Below are 26,177 nucleotides of genomic sequence, written 5' to 3'. Positions count from 1 at the left end.
CTGTTAAGTACCTGTTGCCTTTTAAATGTTCTTCAAATTCTTTTTTTGTACCCACTTCCTACGGTAAGAAATATATTCTACCTGGTAACCAAGCATATACAAAGGTATATACATAGAACCGAAACAAAAGTTTCCTGAAAACAGTCTCTGCCTTTCTTGTAGGCAATGTACCCTGTGCTGGGTGTCTTCTCCTTCCCCTTCCAAATGCACTCTTCCCTCTCTACCCTGCCTCGCTCTGGCTTCAAAGTCTGCCTTAGCTACTTAGTAGCTGTGTGATCTTAGGCAAGTTACTTAACCTCCTTAAGCCTCAGTTTCCCTCCCTGGTAAAAATGGGAATGATAATCACATCCAGCCCATATGGGACCAAAGGCTATTGTACATATTTAATTCTTAGGGTATACCTGGCTTATAGCAACACTCTAAGAAATGTTTGTTAGCATTATTATCATTTTAAATAGAAATAATAATAAACATGCATTAGTTTTCATTAAGGTATTTTAGTGCCTGGCTCTGCCTCAGCAAGGAAACCTACAGACATATGACATGTGCCCACAGTCTGTAGCTACATGATTAAATTGACTATTTTAGAAATAAAGCCACCAGCATGCTTGAGGCAATTTTTAAAACAAATTCAGATCGATTGCCCTGCAGATCCCAGTCGTCCCAAACTGCGTGTTAGAAGACAACTTTTCAACTGAAGAGCAATTTCATCTCTGCCGGTGTTTTAATGTGCCCAGAGTCACAAACTTTAGCCTGTGACATTCCTAACAGAGATGTGCCTCACCGCAGCTCCGGTTACTGAGGAATGTGGCAGCCGGGATCTCCCATTTGAAAGTGGGCTTTTGCATAAGCTCAAGCAACGGCTTTTTATGCTCCAGAACTCAGGACACCCAGGTTAGCAGCCAAGACCTCAAAGGTGCCAAGGCAGTCTATTAGGAAAAAAGAAAAGTCCCAGGTCATAAGTCACTTGAAAGGCGGTTTAATTATAAAATGTGTGAAGCTGAGTTTTAAATGTGAAGGGTCATACTGGCTGTTTCCTTGGACCCTTTGAAAAGTGTTAACTAGTTATCATTATGCAATTTATGAATGTACCAAGCCCAGGGCTATTTAAGCTCCTCCACAATTTCCAGTTACAAGGAGCTGGTGTGCACTATTTAGGCATTCCAGTACAGGCATCAGGCAAAGCCCTGAATAAAAACATTTGTATCAGTAGTCTGATTACCAAAAACTCTATTGAGACATGTTTAGCATCCTTAAGTAATATGTAAACAGCCACTCTCTTCTTCATCTTCTCCCTCCTACAGCCCAACAATGTACACAGCTTCACACACACACACACACACACACACACACACACAAATGCCCACTTCATTTTGAAAAGATAATTATTCCTGATAGTGCCTGGCACAAGATATGTTGGTGTAGAAGATTCGTCACTAAATGTCCCATGGAACTGCACCCCAGCCCCAAACCAGCCCCCTCCAGTTAGTGTTGAGCATGGGATGACAGCCCTTGCTGCCATTCACCTTCCTCCACCTGTCACCCTGTGAGATCACAAGAAAGGGCCAGGAAAGGTTGACAGATGTCATCAGAGGCCACCTTTTCATAAACCCATATTCAAATTTTCCTTCTATAAATAAGGTTGGGGCAGGGCAACATGGTGGAATGGAAGAATTTGGACCAAAGATGAATAGATGTTGGTCTCCACCCTCTACCTGGTCACAGTCCAGTGACATGCTGGCAATTGCAAGCATGTTTGTAGAAGCCTTGACGTGCCACACTGGGAGAGCTGAACCCGGTGGTGTGCTGGTCAGTGTTTCACAACCAGTTCTCCAGGGGAAAGGAAGCCCCAACTTATAGCTCTTACCAATTTCTGTGCTGCAAATGCTCCCCACCTGGTCAGTTTCAAGCTGCCAACAGGACCTCACAGAACAGAGAGTTGGGAAGGGAGGCCCAGTAGCACACTACGACATAGCACTCCTACCGTACAGCTGCAATGGGTGAAATAACCTCAGGAGTATATTATGGTAAGATGTAGTAAAATAATTTGGAAGCAATGATCTTGTATGTTTATTAACTCTGTTTTAGATATACTTTATTTAAATTCAAGTTGATTTAATTTTTAGTAGTTACTGTGTTTATCAACCAGCTAATGAAATTTCTGCAACTTTTAACAATTGGCTCTCACGGGCAGTTGCAGTGTGCTGTAGGGTGGACCTCACTAGGACAGAGCGCTGACCAGTGGCCCAGGGCCAGAGTGGGCATTCAAGGTGGCGAATCTAGAGGCTAAATGTGAGCTGACAGTTTACCTGAAGCCGTCTGGAGTGCTAAGAGATAGAGGGTTGGGCCAAGCCCAATATTTACAGGGAGGTGAAAGCCAGACACATAGGAGAGAAAGTCCTAACACAGACTCCACAAGAAGGCGCAGAGCAGAATTGAGTTGGGGCCAAGTCTTGGTCAGAAACAGAATAGGTCAGAAACAAGGGAGAGGGTTCTAGAATATGCCACAGATATCTGTGAGACCTACCCTGCTCACATTTATTAGTGAATAATCATGATAATTGCTCTAGTTTAGTGAGCACTTAACATAGACTAGATACAGTTGCAATTGCTTTGCATGCTAATTATCTCACTACTGATAGCTCCATTTTACAGATACAACAGACAGCCTAACTCCACGGGAGCCTTTGGTTGTACCTACTATGCGATACAGGTGCACGTGCATGTTGGGCTAGTTTAGAATACTATGCAGAAAGCAAACAATACATGAAGAAGCACTTCAAAGTGGAATAAATACATGTTTCCCAGATAGTGCTCAAATAGTCGGTACAAACTAATATAGGCATTAAGAGATATCACCACACATTGCCTGTGCAGGGAGGAAGAGGATGGTTAAGCCAAGGTCGATCTTACCTTTTGCAGAACCAGACACACTGTTGAAAACACTGGTGGCAAATATGAATATAGTCCCTGCCCTCTTGAAGCTGCTGTTTTTACTCTTTTCTCTCACCTAACCCCCTGGAATTGACACTAAGAGCTGTCCTTGCTTCCTGAGTCCCCTTGCTCCAAACACAGTGGCTTTGGTTCTCCTTTCTCCAAGGCCGGTGACTGCAAGTCGGCTCAACCTGTGCCCAGCCCCAGCCCCAGGTCCAGCCCCGGTAGCCCAGCCTGAGCGGAGCCCTGGGTCTTTGCTTGCCCAAAAGGGAATATTCTAGCCTGTGAGCTCCTTGAGGTTTTACAGAAATTTCTTCAGAGAACTTAGCATAATGCCTGGTACAATGGATCTGTACTGAACTGAAAACAGAGGCTTCCTAAGCAGAGGGAAGGCATTATCACAGTTTCATATTTATTAGGCCTCCTCATTTTATGATTCACTGCATGGGACATAGGCCAACAGCCCCTCTTCCCTTAGGAAGTGGCCTTCTAACTCAGAATGACACAGTATTACACATTCCCAATAGGGAACCACAAATGCCTCACAAATGTTTCAGGCTGGCTGAAAGTCTTCTATTGAATCTGAACTGTTTTCTTTGCAGTTTTGTCTTTGAATAGCTGGTGCACGTGAGGAAGAGCTATCAGGAAGGGCCCTGATTGTGGACACAGTGCTTCAGAGAAGCGAGTGTCAAGTCTCGCCCACCGATCTGGGAAAGTTTCCATGAATTCATTTTCCTCTCACCCCCGGTGCTGCTCTGTTCACTAACTCAGACGAGGGGAGAGGTCTGTTTTCAATTAGGACTTCTCAAAAAAGTGTTTTTAAATGGCCTGTAAAAATAATCCAATAAAGGCCTCAGAGGTGTGAGCTGTTGTCATCATCCTGTTTAGAAAACGTCACTCAGAATGCACCCTAAAGCGAGAGAGGGAGGCTGTGACGCCTTAAAAAAATTAATTTGTGAAATGAACCTGCAGGATTAGCTGTCCGCCTTTGTGCCCAGCTTTAATATGTCCTCCGCGAGGGAAATCCGAGGCTTTGGATTATTAGCCAGGTTGGATCACGTTACCCTGTTTGGCTCTGCAGAAATCACACTTTTCATTTTGCCTTTAATCCTAAAGGTCACCAGGAAGGTTAGCGCCAAACACAAATGATACTTTGTGGTCTTACTTTCAGACAATTATCAACTCATAAATCTTGGTCAGACTGTAATGAGAGTGCGAGGAATAATTGAATTCAGTCCAGACTCATGGTGTTGGAAGGAGGAGGGAACTGGAGGGGGAGGGGACAGTCGGAGAAGGGGTTCAGGGCCTGGGAGCCAGAAAGTCTTTCCAGTGCTGTGGATTTTCCCACTTGTCCTTGGTGCACTGCTGCATTTTGAGTGAAGTCATTAAAGATGGTGATGGCCCACCGGGAGCTCAGAAAATAGACAGTAAGATCTAAAAATATTGCTCAAAGCCAAAGGCAGCTAGTAGAAAAAAAGAGAAAGACGAGAAAAGGAGTCGAGGGACTGAGGTGCTGAGTGTTCCAATTCAGCCAATTATCATGCTGTGTGGCCCTGGGAGAACCATTTAACCTCTCTGTGCCAGGAATGGGGCTGCCAGCCTGTCCTATACTGCAAGATTGTCATAAAGATCATAGGAGATCATATGCTGAAACATTTAAAAAGTGCAAAGGCAATATATGGAACCTAAATGTTTGTAGCCCCCTAATATTCTGAAATTTAAGAGAAGTCATAAAATGGGTCTGAGTGAGAATGAGACCCCATCCCTGCTAAACATAGAAAAACTTAGCTGGGCAGTCCCAGCTACTCGGGAGGCTGAGGCTGGAGGATTGCTTGAGCCCAGGGGTTTAAGGTTGCTGTGAGCTATGATGATGCCACTGCACTCTACCTGGGGTGATAGAGTGAGACTCTGTCTCAAAAAAAAAGTCATACAAAGAGACAATATTCTAAAGAATGGTGATTCCATTTAATCAATCAACAATAATTTTGAGAAAGTCTTGTTGGCTCTCAATTCCAAACGTGTGGAACTTCTCACCGGCTCCACTGCCCCTGTCTGGGTCCAATGCAGCATCATCTTTCACCTGAATTGTTGGAATAGTCCTCAAATGAGTCCTTCTTTCCATGAGTAGCCCCTCCTCCATAATCCAGTCTCTATCCAGCATCCAGTCATGATCCTTTTCTATGTCATGTGACCCTTCTGATCAAAACCATCCCCTAGATCCCCACTTCATGTGGGTCAAAGCCTGAATCCCAGGATCACCTACAAGTCCGTGCAGGACCTGATGGCCATTCCCTCCCTGACCTCATCTCTGCATGCTCTCCCGCTCGCCCTCACTCCTGCAGCCACGCCAGTCTCTGCGCTGCTCCTCACACCTGCAGAGCACACCCCTGCCGTGGCCTGGAACGCCCTTCGCTCTGTCACACACGTGGCTGCTTCACTCATCCCCTCTACTCTTTGCTCAGGCCTCACTTTCCCCGACTACTCTACTCAAAATTGCATCATGGCCACCTAACTGATTTGGTAAATTTGTTGTCCATCTCCCCCGACTGGAACGTATGCCCCAGAAGGACAAGGATTTTAGACTGTTTTCTTTGTTGTGCTCCAGTTGCTAGAAGAGGGCCTGGCATGAAGCGCACACTCAGTATTTGCCAAACTGAAATGAAGGGAAAACTTGATTCCCATCTGACTGGAGCTCTCGTGGATGAGACCGTTTAGACGCTGAATTGACTATTAAGGCCACCTGACTTTGACAGCCAGCCTTCTGGAAAATCTTGCACCAAGGTTGGATGAAGTGCTTGATTTTGTCAGTCTGTGTGCCCAGCTCTGTGCTCTCTAGAACAGACTGCACCATATTTGGTCTCAGTTTTGTTGTTCTATTGGCTCTGCCCAGTTTAGTCAGGGCTTAGGGCAGGCCCTGCACATCTGGCTCTTCCAGGGGACATATTTGGGACAGGTGTCCAAGATGTCAGGGCAAGCTACAGGGCAAGGGAGTTTTGGTGGGAAAGGAAAGACACCTGTCTCCATAACCAAACTGGCTCATACCCACGAGAATCTGCCACAAATACATACCAGCTGTCAGCACCAATAACAGAAAGGGAAGGAATCAAATGGTCCTAGGTTTGAAATTACAAGCATTTTTGCTTTCAACGCCAAGCACTGCAAGTTAACACATATCTTACATAGTCACAGCACTTTATAGTGTTATTCCATATACAGTTTCATTTCATCCTTATTCCAAAAGGGTAGGTGGTATTGGTGTCTTTATGGTATAGACAAGGAAACAGATTACATAGTAAATCCTTGGCAGGGCCATGTCTTTCAGCTGTAAGTGCATTTAGCTTAGCTGGTACGAACAACGACAACAAATGTCCTCTGCCTGAAATTCTGCACTTTAGAATTCTGTTGCAGACAGAAGTATGTCTGCCTGTCCTGCTTCCTCAGCTTCCCAACTAGAATGGAGGCTATTTGAGTGTGGTTACCATGTTAGGGAAGAGACAAAGAAACATGTCAATAACTAATACAAGCCAAACTACTGTAAGTGCTACAGGGAAATTTGTCATAATCATCTTTACATCCCAGAACCTATTACTGTGTCTGGCATAAAAATATTTGTTGGAATGAATTGTCATGCAAAGTATGAATGAGGAATAAGAGATAATTCTGAATGAAGGGATCAAGGAAGTCTTGGAAGAGAGAATTTAGAGCGTTACCTTGGGATTTTTCTGTTTGTTGTTTCCATTGATAGTATTACTCAAACATACAGTACTATTATGGCTTTGACAAGTCTAGGCCCTGCCCAGAGATCTTGGAATCTGAGAGTGTCTCAGCCCAGAATAAGTTGAGACCTCAAACAAAGTTTATAAAACTAATACCATAGTAGAAAGTGATTAAGAACATGGATTGTAGGTTTGAGTCTCTCTTCCATCCCTTACTTGCTGTGTGTCCTTAGGCAAGTTACTTAACCTCTCTGCACCTCAACCTCCTCATCTACATAATGGAGATTTTAATAGTAACTATCTCATACAGTTGTTATAAAGATTATGTGTGTTAATATGCATAATACCAGAGCCACTACTCATCAACTGCTTGAACTTGAGCTGAAAACGAACTCCCCTAGGATCTTGGCTTCCTCATCTATAAAACAGGAATGTTGGAGCCCAATCTGGACAAATGTGGGGTTATTTAAAGAGATAATATACGTGAAGCACCTGACACAAGGCAGACGTTCAATAATGGCACAGTGATGCCACTCTCCCAGATGAGGGTGGGGTCATGGATTCCAGAGTTACATGGGCCGCCAGCTTCCACACTGCTCCGAGGGCTTGGCCCACAGCCCCCACCCAGCTGGTGATGGGAGACAGTATCACACAGTGGGGAAGATTCAGGAATGGGAACTGAGGAGACAGGTTCTAACTTGGGCTTTGCCACTTAGTTTGTGATCCTGAGCAATTTATCTCCTTGCTCTGTATCTGTTTCCCATATGTTGGATAGTAGGTTTTTTTGTTTTATTTTTTTGGTGTTTTTTTTTTTTTAAAGGATCACTTGAGCCCAGGCATTCAAGGTTGCAGTGAGCTGTGATCACACCACTGCACTCCAGCCTTCCATCCTGGGCAACAGAGCAAGACCCTATCTCTAAAAAAACATAAAAACCTCTCTTCCTACCTCTCAGGATTATGAGAGTCAAATAAAATCAAGTCTCTGAGTTAACTTTGCAAAGCTGACATGGGGCTTATTAGCTATAACTTAAGTATGTCCTTGGTGGAAAGGGAACCTTAGAGAATCACGACAGCTAACATTTGTAGAGTACATTCTCAGTGCTTTCCACGAATTAACTAGCACACCTAATCTCTACAACAATCTTTTGAAGCCAGTGTTATTATTATGTGGTTTTTAGATAAAGAACTGAGTACAATGAGATTAAGTTATTTCCCAAGGTCACATAACTTCCAAGAGTCAGAACTGGAACTCAGACCGAAGTGCCCTGACACCAAAGTACCTGACCTCTAGTGATGTTCAGTGTGTCCCCATTTCACAGATGAGGAAACATGTGAGACCACATGCACGAGGCAGGAGAGGCAACTGAAAGGTATTATGAGCTCCCCACGTGCCAAGCCATTCTTCCTGCCTCCTATATACCCTCTTATTTCTCACAACAATCCCATGAGGCATATATTATACCCATTTTACTACTGGGAAAACTCAAAGCTCATAATTGACATAATTAACTTACCTAAAGTCACCAGCTTAGTAAGTAAAAGAACTAGGATTTGAGCCCAGTTCTTTCTAACACCAAAGCCCCTGCTGTTTCCCCATACTCTGCCTGAGTGGAATTTACCCTGATGCCAAGCATAACACACACACACAAAGCAATGATGTGGCATGCTTTGCCAGTGGGTCCAAAGTCCGGATATAAGAGAGGCAGCACATTTTACGTCTTTCAGGCCAGAGATATGCTACACTGGCAAACCCTTCTTTTAACCACTGAGCAGCGACGGGACCATGATATGATGAGTTACACATGACAGAAAGATAAAGTCCTTAATAATAGTGCTGGCAGAGTCTGCCCTGGTGGAGCCAGGAGCAGGTGGTGTGGAAATTAAAAAGTAACTGGAAAGCAGAAGAAATTGTGGCATACTTCATTTGGACTGATAGGCAATTTTTGGTCCACTCCCATGGAAATCACTTGGGGATAACCTGGCTGTTATTAAATGTACCAGGCTCGTGGGAAGACTCATTCATTTCTGAGTCCCTGCACCAGAGTTTCTGCTTAGCAAACATCGACATCACAGAGCCTGATTTAGGCCTGACACAAGAGGCCACCATAAATCCTGTCACTTAGCAATAAGCAAAATAAGGGAACACCTTGTGCAAGATGCAATGGGGCTGCGAACACCACACACAGGTGGTGGTGGTGTGACTAAGTTACTTGTACTTCCAGAAGACTGAAGTGACTAAGTTACCTGTACTTCCAGAAATGAACATTTCCCATAATGAAATTCTAAACCTTAGACCCTGCAGTGGCAGCCCCAAGACCATGAGACCACTCCCTGAGAGTCTCCTGTAGTCTCCTGGGCCTCTCCTTTGGTCTCTTGGTCATGTCACACTCATGCAAAATCTGTCAGGGACACGGAATGGTTGTAAACTCAGGTGTCTTGCCCATCACAGGCAGTGGCAACCCCATCATTTCACTTGCACGGGCCATATGCCTGGGAGTCACCCTTGGCTCTTCTCTTTTGTCACAGTCCACATCCAACACAGCAGGAAATCCTATCTCTACCTCCTAAACATACCCAGAATCCATCCATTTCCACTGCTTCCGTCCTCATCCAAGCTGCCCTCATCTCTCATCTGGAATAGGCAACAGCCTCCTATCTAGTCTCCTGCTTTCATTCTTGCCACTCTACAGTTTTTACTCAACATTGCAGCTGGAATGATCCTATTAAAATGTAAATCAAATCATGTCATGTCTGTGCTTAAACCCTCTAGTGGTTCTCTATCTCAATAAAAGCACAAGGTCAAATCCTTACTCTGACCCACAAAGCCCTTATGGTGGGTATGCATTTTGCAAAGGTGACAAAGAACACACACACCATAAGGCCATAAGGGCATTGTGAGTCAGTGTAAGGCCTTGACCTTGAGCCCTCTTAACTCTTCTTCCCCAGCCCCATGTGCTTCCTTGCTATCTCTCAGACAGCCCAGAAGTAGTGGTGTGGGCCACAGAAGCAGAGTCCACCAGGGCCACCAGGGTGGGGGAAGGACTGTGAAGGGGCAGGGAGTCTGACCCACCTCCAGGACATCCAGTCTACTGGATGGATTGCAGTTTATCTGGAGCAGATGAGGAACAATAACATGGGGCATTTGGGGAGAGCAGAGGGTTTGAGCACGAGTTGCATATCTCAGCAAGTTGTGGACAGCCTGAGTCAGCAATATCAAAAGGTGACTTGAGCATGCCACTGCTTAAAATCTTCTATTAGCTTTCCATCACCTACAAAATAAATCTGATTCCTTAGCTCAGGGCACAAGGCCCATCCTCCTCTCCATTTTCCCCTCCAGCTCTAGCCATCACACCCTCCTATGTCTCCCTACCCCAGCCATGCCAGGTTGCTAACAGTTACCCAAACTAGCCACGCTGTTCCAAACTTGAGGACCTTCACATTTGCTATTTACTCTGTACAAAACACTGATCCCTTCTCCTTCTTCACCCACTGCCCCAACATTCAATCATCAGCTTGTGTCAAGGCCAAACCTTTCTCAATCTCCCTGGACCTTCCTCACCCCCGACACACACACATGCACACACACGTACACACCCAGTAATGCTGCATGCTCACAACTATAACACCACTTCATCCACTGTGCTGTAATTGTGGATTTGTTTTCTCCCCACTGGACCATGAGTTCTTTGTTGGCAGGGACTGATGCTTGTGTGTCTCCGTATCCCCAGAATCCAACATTTCCACCTTTACCCTTAAAGGTTTCTCTCTCTTTTTATCACTTCCTTTCCAAAAACTACAAGAAAAGAGATTCAATCACCACATTCACATTTAGCAAAACAAGCTCAAGTCACATTGCTTGAGCTCAAATCCCAGCTATGCTGCTTGCTACCTACATGATCTTTGGCAAGTTATAGACTCCTGTAAGCCTCAGCTTTCTCATCTATGATATGAAGATGATGAGAATAGCAACTACTTCACAGGAGCATGGTTAGGATGAAACAGGATGCACAAAAGCACTTAACACAATGCCTTGTGTGCAGCACTCACTAAATGTCCACTGCTGTTGTCACTGGTGTTGGATTATTATTACGGCATACTGATGGTGAACACAGACAGTGGAGCCAGACTGTCAGGTCCAAATTCTGTCTGCGTTTCTCACTGGCTCTGTGACCTTGGAGAAGTTGCTTACACCTCAACTTCCTCATCTGGAAGATGGAGATAATAATAGCCTTACCCCAAAGGGTTGTTAGGAAAATTAAAGTAGAGAGTAACTGTGAAGCACTTAGAATAGTTCCTGGGTTATAATATGTGCTATCTAAATATTTGTGGAATAGATACATTACTATTACTAAGGAACCAGTGACTTATAGTGTCCCTCCTTCCAGATTTGCATTTTTTAAAAAAACCCTAGGAGAGAGCAATTTTTACCCCAGTGGCATAACACTAATAATGGACGTGCAAAAGGTAGTATTGGAGCTTCCTGGTATCTCCCAAATAGCACCGTATAAGCACCAGCCCTTTCTCTCTGCTATGCAACCGGCTCCACAGGACCCAAACCAGCCCCCTGCTGAGAAGGTCCCCAGAGTCCTGACAACATATAACAAAGAGGTGGGTGGGAGCAGGGCCCCCACTGAAAACAGCTGACCCAGTAGACTGGCTGCTGCCACTGGATCTATTTCCCAGTGTCTCAGAAGTTGCTGACTACAGCCTTTCCAGATTAAAGCTCTGTCCATGGTCAGAGACAGCACCGAGGCAGTACGCAGCACAGCCGTAAATCTGCAAGCCATATTATTTAAGAGACCTGACTTTCTTGTGTTGCGATATTAAAGCAAATCTGCCTCCTGCTCGTAAATCAGCAGGGCTATTTCCATCCTCAGCCACTCTGCTCAGCCATCTCAAGATGCACATAGCATACAGTTCACTCACTCGGGAGGAGCAGGTTGAGAAAGTAAAGGAAGAGATGTATCTGCCCCCTCCCAAAACTCTGTTCTCATAACCCTGCCTGCACACTCATTCCCTGTCCTATGACCTTAGATTCCCAGCATCCTCTGGGGAGCTCTAAAAAACACATGAACCCATAATATTGATACAGCAAGGAACCCTCTACAGCACTCTGAGCAGACAGGGTGGGTACTGTTAATCTCAGTTTGGAGTTCATGAAACTGAATATCAAAGATATTAAGTGAGTTTCCCAAGATCGCACAGGTAGTAAGTAGGAACGTGTAGATTAACCTATTTCTCCTAATCACTGGTTCAGTGTTCCTTTTACAGTATAAAGTTTCTCTTATCAATTTCTTCTTATGCATAAAGCAAAGAAATACAGTGTCTCTCCTGGAAAAAAATAAAAATGGCCTCCACTCAAAAAAAATTTTTATTTTGAGACGGAGTCTCACTCTGTTGCCCAGGCTAGAGTGCTGTGGTGTCAGCCTAACTCACAGCAACCTCAAACTCCTGGGCTCAAGCAATCCTCCTGCCTCAGCCTCCGGAGTAACTGGGACTACAGGCATGTGCCACTATGCCTGGCTAATTTTTTTTGCATATATTTTTAGTTGTCCAGATAATTTCTTTCTGTTTTTAGTAGAGACGGGGTCTCACTCTTGCTCAGGCTGGTCTCAAACTCCTGAGCTCAAACAATCCACCCGCCTCCGCCTCCCAGAGTGCTAGGATTACAGGCGTAAGCCACCGCACCCAGCCTCACTCAAAATTTTTAAATGAGCATTGCTTAGAGTCTGCTGTGTGGCAAGTGCTTTCCAACACATCAGTGAAATTTATCTCTGAATCAAACTTTTCCATGGCTTCCCAACACCAAGAATAAAACCCAACTTCTTAGCATAATATGCAAGAGTTCCCATGATCTTGGCGCTGCCTGTGTCTTTGGCTTCTTATCCTCCCAACAGAGATCACAACACTTGCTTCATCTTTCCTCCAAGAGTTATCTCCAACCCACCCTCCACCCCAGTCTGGTTAAGGCTGATCCTCCTGTGTATTCCTATATGCACGTGCGCACGCACACACACACACACACACACACACATACACACAGACAGCGCACGCTACCCTTACTATAGCATTTTCTCTACTACATTATCCTGCCCTGTTTACTCTTTAGACTGTGAGCTCCTTAAAGGCAGGGATGTAGCCTAGTCCTGTGTAAAATAGTAGTGAACATTGTTATCCTCATTATAAATGAGAAATGGGCACTTGGGTTGAGTCTACTTCTTTGCAATTGTGAATTGTGCTATGATAAACATTCGAGTGCAGGTGTCTTTTTGATAAAGTGACTTCTTTTCCTTTGGGCAGATACCCAGCAATGGGATTGCTGGACTAAGTACCCAACAATTCATGAGAGGATAAACAAAATGTGATCTATATATACCATGGAGTGCTACTCAGTCATAAAAGAGTTGTCTTTAGCAGCAACTTGGATGGAGCTGGAGACCATTATCCTAAGTGAAGCATCTCAGGAATGGAAAAACAAACACTACATGTACTCACTAATGAATGAGAGCTAAACAGTGGGCACACACAGACATGAAAAGATATAAAGGACATTGGAAACCAAGAAGGAGAGAAGGTGGACGGGTGATGAGGGGTAAAAACGGACCTACCAGGTATAATGAGCACAATTCTGGTGACGGGCACACTAAAAGCTCTGACTTAAGCATTATACAAAGTACCCATGTAACAAAAACATTTGTACCCCTTAATGTTTTGAAATTTTTAAATAAAATGAGGAAGTGGAGGCTTGGACAGACTGAGGGAACTGTTCCCTGTCAATCTTTTAGGGAGGTCCCAGCCAGGACTGGCACTCGGGCTTCCTGTGCCACAGCCCACGCCCTCATCCCTCCCCCTCCCTGTCTTATTCCATCTCAGATGCTTCATTTGGCTTCTGCTTTTCCAACCTAAGCGAATAGGCTGAATTAACCCTGTCATTCAGTCCCATCCAAGGTAGAAGGGAGAAAGAGTGTGTCCCTAACACCTCAGCCCCTCCTGTCAACATGCCCACCATCTCTCGAGAAAGGACCCTTGTGGGTCACCCTTGAAGAAATGTTGTCCTGTGCACCCCCTCAGAGGGCTGACCAGACCAATGGGTGACAAACAGAGGGTGGAATATTTGTATTAATTCACAAGCATGGAGTGTCTGCCCGACGCCAAGCATTTTCTAATAACTAGATCTGTCAGAAAAGGGATTAGACTCTTGACCATGCCTGGGGGGGTGTTCTAGAGGCCGGATGAGCACCTGGCAGGAATGTTGTCCGCACAGACAAGCATTTGATGAGGAGCTGTCTTGGATGACCCCTATGATCTCTGAAGGTGGAGCCCTGAGCCCATAGCCCTTGGGTCCCTCTTTCTCCCATTCTCCCTACCTCAGCTCCTCCCCAACTCTCCTAAGCACTGTAAAAAGTGAAAGGCTTTGGAAATGTAACTAGACTAATTTTATGAAGGTTTCCAAAACATTACTTTAAGTACGGCTATAAGTGATTTTGTTTCCAATACTTGCTGGCAGAAAAATATTACCCCTGCATTTCAATGCAGAAGAAATAAGCAGGCTGCATTTGGCCAAATTCATTTATTTAAGTTATTTCCTAAAATGAGTGTAATTTGGAAATCACTGGTATTATTTTCTCCCAGTGCAGGTTAATGCCTTATGCATGGCCCCTGAAAGGGATACTTCTTGCAGAGAGAGTTATTAGCTTTTTATTTAGAATGTACTGTATAGGTGATTTGTGGGTGTAACAAACCTGAATAATTTAAAGTAGTCTGTATTTGCTGAGAGCTGCAGGGTTTTGTTTTGTTTTTTTAAGTAGATTTTAAGTGTTTAAACTTTCAGAGATTAAGAGAGATTGGCCGTGGATTTATTTGGAGCAGAAATTTCTTTTTCTTGTGCTTACGTCTTTCCCAACATCCATTTTTTTTTTTTCTTGTACCTCTGCCTAGAATCCTGTAATGTCAGTGCTAGAAAAGACTGCGGACAACCTTTCTTTAGAGCAATAGTTTCCAGACTTCTTTTATGGCCAAATCCTTTATGCAGAAGAGAAAAATCTTAGCACCACCAGCTACAAAACAGGGAAGTCCAGAGCTGCCTGGGTTGGAGACTTTTTCTCCCCTCACCTCTCCACCCTTGTGCAAAGCCTCACAGAATCCCTGAGGAACACACTTTGAAAACCAAAGACCCCTCATTTTACCATAAGAGAACTGAGGCCAGAGGATGAGGGACTTACCCAAGATCACTCAGCAAGTATAAGACAGAGCCAGGACTAGAACGGTATCTCCTGATACTGAACCTGTATATGTTCCACTACCTTCAGCTGCTTCTTGCACTTGGCTTTGCCATTTTAACATAGATTTATCAACCATCTTTCAAATTCCCATCTCAGGGCAATGCCAAGGGACAGCCCTGCCCAGGGGCACAGCACAGAAGCACATTCCTTCATACTAGTGGCGATAATGGTGCTTGACCCAGCCCATGGGCCCTAGGCAGGGACCCATCCTAGGATGCGCCTGTCACTCAACTGCTATCCTCAGCCTCCAGCAAGGCTCAGCGAGCTTGTCATTTCTAAGCAGGACACGTTTTTCTGCAGTCCCCTTTCCAAAGAGCAAGTGGAGACAGCCGCCTGGAATGCAGAGTCAGCAAAAGGGAAGCCAATTTGCCTGCAAAGGCCCTGCAAAGACCCCACCCCTTTGTCCCTCCTCCTCATGCTTGGAAGCCCAGGCCTTTCCCCTGGGAACTGGGGTACTCTGTGCCAGCCAGCACCCACCACGAGGCTTTTCTCATGTCCCATTACCCACACTGATTCCATGTGGAACCAAGGGCAATTTTTGTTTGTTTCTGTGCTTTTCTATTTCTAAGGAGGGGAGTATCTGGTTACAGGAGGGCCTTTTGTCCTGCTAAAGACTTCGATGGGTTTAGGTTTGAATTTAGAGAATAAAGGCTTAAGAGAGCTCAATTACACTGCATTAAGAAATGGGGCAAATGTAGTTTTTTTGTTTCATTTTGCTTGCTAGAGGTGACAGAGTGGACAGAAAAGAGATGGGAGGGGTAGGCTCTGCCACATGGCAGGAGGCTGGAGTCCAATTTGTCAAACTGGTTAAAGGAATTTTCAAAACAAAAATCCCTAACATGAAATTTTCAAGTTATCTGTGTTGCTGCAACCAAAATCCCTCCCCTTCCTCTATTTTCAGGAAGGCCTTCTGTATACCTAGGTGCCTTGTTAGGGGTGGCCTCCCTGATGGAAATCAGCAGAAAGGGCTGGGGTCACACTTTGGTTGCTGGGATGGGGAACCAGACACACGAGCAGGGCAGTGACAAAAATCCATGAAGGGAGATGATTAAATTAAAACTGAAGCTCAAAGCCAGAGCTGACCCAGAGAACAGAAGACTGAGGGTAAGGATCTATCACCTTGAGGAAGGTTTAGTACTTGCACACCCCTTGAAATGGGAATTTGAGGCTATCTTTTTTCCATTAATGGGTGCAGAGACATCATCTGATGTCCAATTTATATATCTCCCAGCCAGCATATCTAACACTGTAGAAACACAGATTTTGCCAGCACTACCAGAGGACCCAGTGAGTTAAGACATAGTAACAGTCATTAATTCAAGCTGATAACATTTGCTGACTCAGACTACAAACCAGAACACTGATAGTAACTTTATTTCTCTCTGTTAAAGTACAGTTGTGCTTGCCAGGGTTTAGATACTACCAGAAATCCTTCTTAAGTCTGAACTCCCCAAGTTCTCACAAAGCCACATGTGATCAGAGACTTTGCAAGGTCCAGGAGGCAATGAATGTTTCACTCCAAAGTAAAAAGCATAAAGGAGGCTCCCAGAATGCTTAACCTTTTTGCTATTACTAACAATGAACAACAGCAATAACACACATACCCATTCTTTGAAATAGATCATCTGAAGTGTTGAAAAGTTCTAGAGACAGACACAGGTCAATGGGAGAAAAACAAAAGATACGGTAGTACAGAATCTGAGGAATTCACACACCCAGCAATTTGGGGAAACAGAAAGGACCCTGGTGTTCATCTCTAGTGCCCTCAAAGTTGGGAGAGAAGAGGCCTTCCTGGGGAGAAAACATCAGGGTAGAGGAGGAGAGGGGTTTGGGGGCTAGGATGAGGGCAGGGGTGTGCATACCTTCAGGGGAGAGCAAAGGGAGGATCATGCATAACCAAGGCAGGCAGTGCCTCAAAGTTTGGGGCATCCCAATCTTCACCCCTTCATTTCATAAGGTTCTTTCCAATACCCAATCCAGCTTTACTTTCCACTATATCATCTCTCTAATTTGCCACGTCTGCCCTGGACAGACAGCCTAGTGTAGAGGCCAGAGTGCCAGCCTTGACTCCAGAGACACAGGTTCAAGCCTCTGCTCTGCCCTTCTCTGGTTGAATAACCATGAAGAGGTCATTCAGCTACCCAAGCTTCAGACGGTATACTAGTAAACAACGTTTCAAAAGGTTTGTTTCATTTTGGGCCTTTTAGTAGCAGAACCCTTTCTTCAAGCCAACTCTTATCTGGAGGCCCAATATACAAAAGAGGTCAAAGCAGAGTTGGTTGGCCTAAAGTGAAAGTGCCCGTGGCAGTCACTGAGTTGCCCGCAGACACAGAGTGCTGCAGGGGCACCATTCCTTCACATAGAATCCATATGATTGGTGCCCTCTGGAGTTGTGCAATGGAGCATCATCATTCACTTCGGAGCTTCACAGAGCACAATTCAAAAAAATTATGGCACAAAATAATCCCCTTCCAGTTCCAGCAGATTATGGGAATATGCTTACTTCAAAACAGACCAGCCACAGGACCAACCCCAATTCTTCCCCTTTGCCCCATCTCAGCCTGGTTGCATCCCAGGAAACTAGAGAATGGGAACTTAGGATGAAACAAGAGGAGAAGGAAGAGAAGAAGAGAGGAGAGCCATGTCCTAAAAGTGCCCAGTTGATGTCTACCTTGATTTCTATGTAAAACACTGAACAAGGAGACTGTCATTCTGGACAGAATGAGTCTTTTTTTTTTTTTTTTTTTTTTTTTTTTGGAGACAGAGTCTCGCTCTGTTGCCTGGGCTAGAGTGAGTGCCGTGGCATCAGCCTGGCTCACAGCAACCTCAAACTCCTGGGCTTAAGCGATCCTACTGCCTCAGCCTCCCGAGTAGCTGGGACTACAGGCATGAGCCACCATGCCCGGCTAATTTTTTTTTTTGTATATATATTTTTAGTTGGCCAGATAATTTCTTTCTATCTTTAGTAGAGACGGGGTCTCACTCTTGCTCAGGCTGGTCTCGAACTCCTGACCTTGAGCAATCCACCCGCCTCGGCCTCCCAGAGCTAGGATTACAGGCATGAGCCACCGCGCCCGGCCCAGAATGAGTCTTGAACAGGAATCATGGGGTCTGATTTCTTGCACCAGCTGAGCAGTCTCAGACAATTCACCTATGACAGGAGAGAGAAATGAATCTCTGCTGTACAAGTCTGCTATAAAAACAAAAGAGAAATATGTGTGTTAAAATACACACAAACCATAAGGTGTTTTATAATGTAACATATTATCATTATCGTATTACTATCTTTTAATTGGATATCTTCTCAGAAGTGCTATAGATTAGCCCAATTTTTTCTACCACTGAATGTCAAACCATGATTCTGTTGATGTTTAAGGAACTCTGCAAATGAGGGAGCCATATTTCAATGCTTTGATAAATTTAAATATTTTAAAACTATTTTCAAACTATTGTTCAGTGCTGTAAAAGAAAACCACAAGATGCCTGTAGAGCATTCAATGGTGGGAGGGGCTGTATTGGTAGAACAGGCAAGACTCGCTTGAGGAAGTTATGTTCAAGGACTGAAGAATCAGCAGAGGCCAATGGAACAGCATGAGTGGAGACCCAAGAGAGGGAAAGCATGGAGTGTTTAAAGAAGTGGAAGAAAGAAAAAAGGCCAATGTGGCTGGAGAGAAAGAATGACAATGAGAGAGTCATGAGATGGGTTAGTGAGGGGGACAGGCAGGAACCAGAGCAAGCTTTTAGGTCTAAGTTAAAACTTATGTAGGATTCTGAAAGTTTTGCTTCTCATTTTCTTACTAGCCAAATGTATGTTCCTTTCTTTGGACCCTAATTGGAATGAGAAATAAAAACACCAAAATACTGAGGCACACTAGCCAACCCAAGAACCGCCACAGGATAGGGATTATATCTGAGTAATTCCAGGAGCACAGCAAGGGCCTGGCATATTTTGGTGCTCCAGAAGTGTCTGTTGCATGAATGAATGACTGCAAGAATAAGTACATGATCTTCAGTTTCGTCATTAAGGTGGAAACTAATTTAGGAGACCCCGGTATTGGGCCAGACCTCCTCCCAAATCCCAAACCTAAATTCCTTCTACCCTCCCTGCCTGCTAATCCCTACTCGCTACTCTCAACTCCTCCTGTGAAGGGCATCTTTTGCCTCTCAGATAATTGCAAATACTAAAATGATTCTTCATTAAGCCAAAATCCACCTCACTGAGGCATCCATTCATGAATGCTTTCATATCCCCCTTGGAAAATATACAGATTAAATCTACTTCCCATTTCAAATAAGAGCCTGTCAGAAATTTCTCATCTTCGTTTGCACCATGGAAATTATGTTTCAGTTTAAGATCAGAAAATTAGAGTTCTGTTGTCAGTGAAGATTCTAACATCCCAGGTTCATGGGCACTAAACACAGGAGACTTGTGGGTGGTATCTCCATGTCCTTGTTGTACGCCTTCGGTCTTCATACAAGGAGTGCAGTAAAACAAACATCGGGGCCTTTGGCAACAAGGGCTAAGGTCTGAGTTTAATTTGAAATCTCCTGAAATATGTTGGGTGGTTTGAACTCTGACACTGGTGAATATTGGCTCACACAGTAAAACTATCATGACTAATTCAACCCAACTGGAGAGAGTTATTTGGGGGGTGCAGCATGGCAGGGGTTACTTAATGCATTGGTTTTTGAGAAAGGAACCTTGCGTGAAGATTGAATGATTTATTAACCCCCAGAGAAGGTGTTACATATAGGTCAAGCCCGAGTTCATTGGCAAAGCAGCAGCGGTGAAGGGCTCTGGCTATGCAGTCACCTTATTTCAATGTTTGTAACAATAGGGCCAAAAGGAACTTTAAAGAGTGTCCAAAATAATTTAGTAAAGCTTATTTTTGTTATACGGGTCTGCCTGATAGAGCAATGATCTTTATATTTCTTTTTATTTCTTTTGATGACTCCATTGCACAGAACTTTGAGGCCCAGTTTCTAGCCCTGATTAACAGAAGTGCTGTTCTCCTCATGCTCCCGAGGGGACATATGTACCAGGAAAAGGAAGGGTGCGTGACCCCCTGAGCCTTTGGTCAGTGTAGCAATGCCATGGCAGTAATCTCTGGGCCACCATTTGGCTTAATGAATCCGATTGACTTTAATTCTAGCCCAGATGTAATCTTTTATAGCTTAATGATTTGTTCTCCCAGGCACTCTGATGAAATACTATAAACAGTTCCCTAGAACCGAGTGAAAATAGTTTTTATTCCTCATTTCTATTTCTAATTAATTGTTGAGCAATTATAGTGAAATTTGATCTGTTACAATCACTATAAAATTGTTCCATGGAAAAGATTCTTAATAACTATTTGCATCACCCCAGAAACAGGATGTGCTGAAACATTTTGAGGAAAAATCTTTCTTAATGCATTCAATTAAAAAACATAATATAAAAATATAATGGGGGGAGAAAGGGATATTGATCAAAGGATACAAAGTTTCAGTTATGCAGGAAGAATAATTTCTGTAGAGCTAATATACAGCATAGTGACAATAGTTAATAATACTGTATTATATACTTATAATTCACTGAGAACATAGATCTTAAATCTTCTCAATACACACACACACACACACACACACACACACACAAAATGGTAACTATGTGGAGGTAATGGATATGTTAATTCACCCTAATTGTGGTGATCATTTCATAACATATACCAAAACATCAAGTTGTACATCTTAAATATATGCAAATTTTATATGTCAATGATATCTCAATAAAGCTGTTAAAAATAAATAAAAATTTACTTTGGGAGGCCAAGAAAGGAGGATCTCTTGAGCCCAGGAATTCAAGACCAGCCTGGGCAACATGGTGAGACCTTATCTCTACAAAAAAATTTTTTAAAATTATCCAGGCAAGGTGGTGTATGCCTGTTGTCTCAGCTACTCAGGAGGCTGAGGCAGAAGGATTGCTTGAGCCCAGGAGTTCAAGGCTGCAGTGAGCTATGAACATGCCACTGCACTCCAGCCTGGATGACAGAGCAAGATCTTGTCTCTAAAAAACAAAAAATATTTTTAAATAAATAAAAATTTAAAAATAAAAATATAATAATATTTTTTACTGCAATGATGACTACTCTCTGATGTAGTTAGGTCTTCCAGCACCCTGGTGACTGAGAAGACACAGAAAGATGCTGTGGTTAAGAGACTAACCCGAGGCTGGAGTATTAGGAAGCCAGATCAGAGCGCAGCAGGGACCCTCTAGGTAACCATCACAGCCCAGAGCCAGCAGACGAAATCTAAATGAAACACCCCTCACCCAAGAGAGTCACAGAGATGCCATGATCACACCAGAAAAATCACAAGTAGAGCTTGCCTCAAAACTCTAAATTTGTGTCCCAAAAAAGGGTACACTGTTTTTACCCTCCATTTCCTCACTTGCAAAAATTATGGCAGTGCCATTTCTAATTCAGTGTTATGCTGGGAAGGTTGCAAATTAATTACAATTATGCCTTCTTTGTGCCAAGTGATAATTTACTGCAATTAATTATCAAAAGATCTACTGCTGTCAATTATGATACTTGCGCTTGAGGAGGGAGGAGCTATTTGTGAGCATCTGAAATCAGTAACAAAGTTATGTTTTGCCCTTTTTTTCCTCATTTCCAATTAAGCTATTATAATTTGTTTTCATTATGCCAAACACAATGGAAAAACTAACAATGTTACTCTTAATCCAAACATAATCTAGACTTTCATTGAGTCAACACTCTTATTGTTACACCTGCAAGTCGTACATGGAGGGAGGCATACTTCAGAATTAATGAGTGCAGCTGTGGTCTCTCTTACATTCAGCACTTGTAAAATAGACCTCTTTAAAGTGCCATTATCACAATATTGATAGAGTTATTTATAGCATTGCAAACGCTCCCAGTCATAACAGGACTTGTTATCCAGCACGAGTTCATGTTGCTGTCATCCCCTGGCCTTCATCCAGAGCCTAGGAGAAGGCACCAGGTGGACCATCTCTCAAAAATGAGCTCTAAAAGACATCCAAAAAAATTTTTCACAATGAGAGATCTGATCATCAGGAGTAGGTCGAGTGGCTGAGTGACCACTGGTAAGAAACAGCATGTCAGCCTGAGCCCCATGACCATGAGCTCTGGCCACAGGTGGCAGGCTAGGCTATGCAGGTATGTAAGGCATGTCACCCATGACCTGGATCAACATGATTCTGCTGGGAAAAAGGAAACTCAGGGTTCAAGGCTTGTGCTATTTCTTCATAAGTCAGTCATGCAAAAAGGCAATGTCAGGAAGAAAAACCCTTACTCACACTCTTCCATTCAACAAAGGATGCTCTGCTCCTATTTTCTGTGATGGGAATGCCTCATTTGCATCTTTTCCTCCATTAAATTTTAAGCTACTTTTGGGTAAAGAGTTCACCTTATCTGTTTCTTCCTTAGCCCAGTGCTGGGCACATGATCACTCTGTACATTTAAGAATCCTCTGCTATGCGCTAACCATGTGCTCAGCAGAGTGCTAAGTCCTATAAAACAAAGACATAGATGAGTCCTTGTATCTTCCCTTAAGAATGCCACAGCCTAGGACAAGAGTTCTTTATCCTTTTTTGAAGTCACAAAGTCCTTTGTTAATCTGCTAAGGTAAATGCTTTGAGACCTCTCTCTGTAGGAAAAGCTACACGTGGCTAGAATAGAATCCAAGCCTCTGGACTCCAGGGCCAGGGCTCTTAGGACAGAGGCTGCCTCAGCAGCCATCCGTCAGCACTGGGTGAGGGTGCTGAACACGGACGTCCAGACCTTCTTTAGAGGCTGAGGGCGGAGGGTGGGGATCCCCTCCAGCTGTCCCCAAATGCAGGTGGCAGGGCTGAGGGTGGGGACTGGCAGTGATTTAAAAGTTCTCTTCAAAGTAGGTGACCATTCTGCCTGGGACTCTCTGAGAAAAGTGACAAGCTTCCCTGCAGCAGGTGGGCTAATTCCCCCCACTTTCACAATGCCCCCATAGGTGGGAAATCTCTGCCCAATTTTAGGCAGCCACAACCCTGTGAAGCCCACCCAGAGAACTCCCACCCCCACACCTCCACCCATAGCTAGTGGCAATGAATGGGCCAGTTGAGAGAATGGCGTGTTAGTATTAATAGAACCTAAAAGTCCCAAGAGCTTTGGGCCCTGGGTGAAAGGCTGTTTATCCACTCATTTTCCTCCTGGAAGCATATTCTTCCCAAAATGATTGGCCTGAATTCCTTGGATACTTAGGGTCAGCCAGTCATTCTCCATTTTGATCAGTTTGGGTTTGGATTTGGGGATTTGATTTCCCTTTCCTACCTGGATTTCTTTCATATTCACCCCACCTCTCCCACCCGACCCCCACCCCCAGGGAGTGGGGAAGTAGAGCACGTGCAGACCCAGCCTGCCAAGCAAATAGGTCAGCGCCTTGGCCAGCCCCCACAGCAGGACCCAAGGATGACAGAAAGCCAGCTGAGAGGGCGAGATAAGCCCTGATGCATAATCTTCCCCACCCATCCCCGTCTGAGTTTGCAAACAGGCATTCCAAAGTGACCCTGGCTCAGAGGGTTTTCAAATTGATGAGTTCTCCCCCAGCCAAACACTGCCCTGCCTCCCATTCCATGGACACCCAGCCATCTCTCACCTGCACAGGCACCCTAGAGAGGGACACGGTGTGTGCTCATCCCATGCAGAGGAGTCTGTCATTTATCTCAGGGTATGAGGCCAAACATTTGCAGAGTTCACTGAGAACCTAACATAAGTCACCGGAGTCTTACCCCTGAATTCCACTGCCGGCATTTATTGCTACTAAAGGGGATGTTTCCCTGGCAAAGGGCAGCTCTGGATGGCTGCTCTCTGCAGCCTGGGCACACAGAATTCACAAAGTATCTCTCTGACAGGCAGCCTCTGTCTAGGAAGAGCCAGGGCTGGAAGGGAGGCACTGAGATTCTAGATCTAGCTCTGTTGTATTACACAGTGCTTTTTTCCTCTGAGCCTTAACTGCTTTGTCTGCAAAATATTAATAAAAGCATTAGCCTAGATCAGAGATTGCAACCTCAAAAGCCCTCTGAGATCAGGCAGGTAACATATATGACAGTAGCAGCCAACAGGGAGTATTCGGAACTCTACAAACAGAAAAAAAGCCTCCCCCACCTAAAGGCATTTTTATTCTAAAATTTTTAAATGCACTTGAACAGCAATATGTATCTGTAATCTGAAATCGTCCTGTGACTACTAGTTGTGAGGCCTGGCTATTGATTCCAGCACCAAAGCAAAATAGTACTATTAGTATTTGAGTACTTATTTTATTTAGTGGCTTTTTTTTTCTTTAGTATTTAGTGAAATTAAATATATCTCAAACATGACAATTTAGCTGATACCCCTGTGGCCATGAGTGGTTCTGCTGCTGCCTTTGACATCAGTCCCTTCTGCCTGGGGCACCTCAGAGCAACCGTGTGTGATACAGCCAGTCCAGGTGGGCTCTGAACTCTCCTATAGGATTGAGCACCTAGTTGTAGCTTTCAGGACCACCACCTCTGGTCAGCTCCTCTGCTCTGATAGCTGTTTATTTCTCTCCCACCTTCCCAGGATGGACATCCCTGCCTGCAGCCTCACGCTTTCTCTGATTGCCTAGGGACAGGAGGTGGGCAGAGGTACAGAGTGTACCCAAAGCTGGCTGTCCTTAGTAAAAAGTGTTGGTGATATTACTCAGTTTCTACCATTTCCCCAGGCCTTTGTGCCTGGTGAAAGCAAGGAGGGGGAGGGAAGGAGGTGCTCAGAGGAGATGGGAGGGGGCAGGGGAGTTGCAGGAAGCTCTTCTGTTCTGCGTTCCTCCGGCAGCCACTGTGCCTACCTCTGTCACTACCCTTTTCATACTGCATTTTTAGTTTTATTGTTTATCACTTATGTTATCATTCACATGTTCCACTAGAACTGTAAGCTCCTGGAAGGTATTTTTTTGTCCCCCAGTACCTAGCCCAATATCTGGCACACATATTTTTTAAATAGAATACATAAGATTCTTTACCTCTTATTTATTGCAAAAAATGTTGAATGTATATAAACAAAATAAGCTGGGCATGGTGGTGCATGCCTACAGTCTATAGTCACAGCTACTCAGGAGGCTGAGGAGGGAGGATTCCCTGAGCCCAGGAGTTTGAGGCCAGCCTGGGCAACATAGGAAGACCCTCTCTCTAAAAACAAGTAGAAATTTGAAAAATAAACAAGGAAAGAAGATAGGGCATGCTGGGCTTGAGGGGAGCATAATCACAATAAATGTAATTTATAATTATACGTATATTATATTTTTGTGTTCAATGTCTCCCACCCAAGTACTAACCACGCCCGACCCTGCTTAGCTTTCAAGATCAGACAAGAGTGGGTGTTTGCAGGGTGGTATGGCCATAGACATATGTTCAGTGTCTCTTTTCCACTCCAGTATATTGCCAGCACCTAGCACAGTCCCTGACATGTTGTACATGCTGAATAAATATTTTCTAAACGCATGAGTGAGGAGAGAAAGGGTATTTTTCAGGATTTCCATTTCTGTCAGACTGTCTCAACAGATTGCTTTAGCGTCTCTGCTTTCTCAAACTCACCTACCAGACTCTTTCCTCTTAAGCAATGAGTTGATATGTCTCTGTATCCTTGTGTTCATTGAGGATCTAGAAATCCTGAAAGGAAACACCACATAGAGCTTACGTACCTACATGAGAAACCAGACTGACAGTTAAATCTGAAAGGCTTTTTTTCATAACTCAATTAAACTCCCTTAAATGTAGACATTAGTCAAGGACAACTTTATTGATTGCATCTAATTGCACATATTTTCTTATACTTTTACCGAAGCCTATTTTTTAAGCCACTTGAAAGACTGCTCCCATTTCTGAAAGGGAATATGCCAAAGTAAGGTTTTAATTCATTACCTTTTGGACATACCATCATTCCCCAGCTAGCACCAATCTGTTAAAAAATGTCAGGCTGCAATTACTTATAGGATTCCCAAACCACCTTTTGACAAGAGTTAGCTAGTTAGCTACTAGGAAATTCTGAAAACCTGTCTGCCTATCATTCATTTAGTTAGTCAATCAGTCACTCAACAAACATTTATTGAGTCCCTATTATATGCTAGAAATACAAAGATGAATGATACACAAAACTGCTCTCCAGGAGTTCCCAGTCTGATGAGGACATAGATGGGTAAATACTTAATCTAATGTACACAGTGTACAAAG

This window comes from Lemur catta, chromosome 3, assembly GCF_020740605.2.
Source record: "Lemur catta isolate mLemCat1 chromosome 3, mLemCat1.pri, whole genome shotgun sequence".
Lineage (NCBI taxonomy): Eukaryota > Metazoa > Chordata > Mammalia > Primates > Lemuridae > Lemur > Lemur catta.
Note: the sequence above shows the minus strand (reverse complement) of the source record.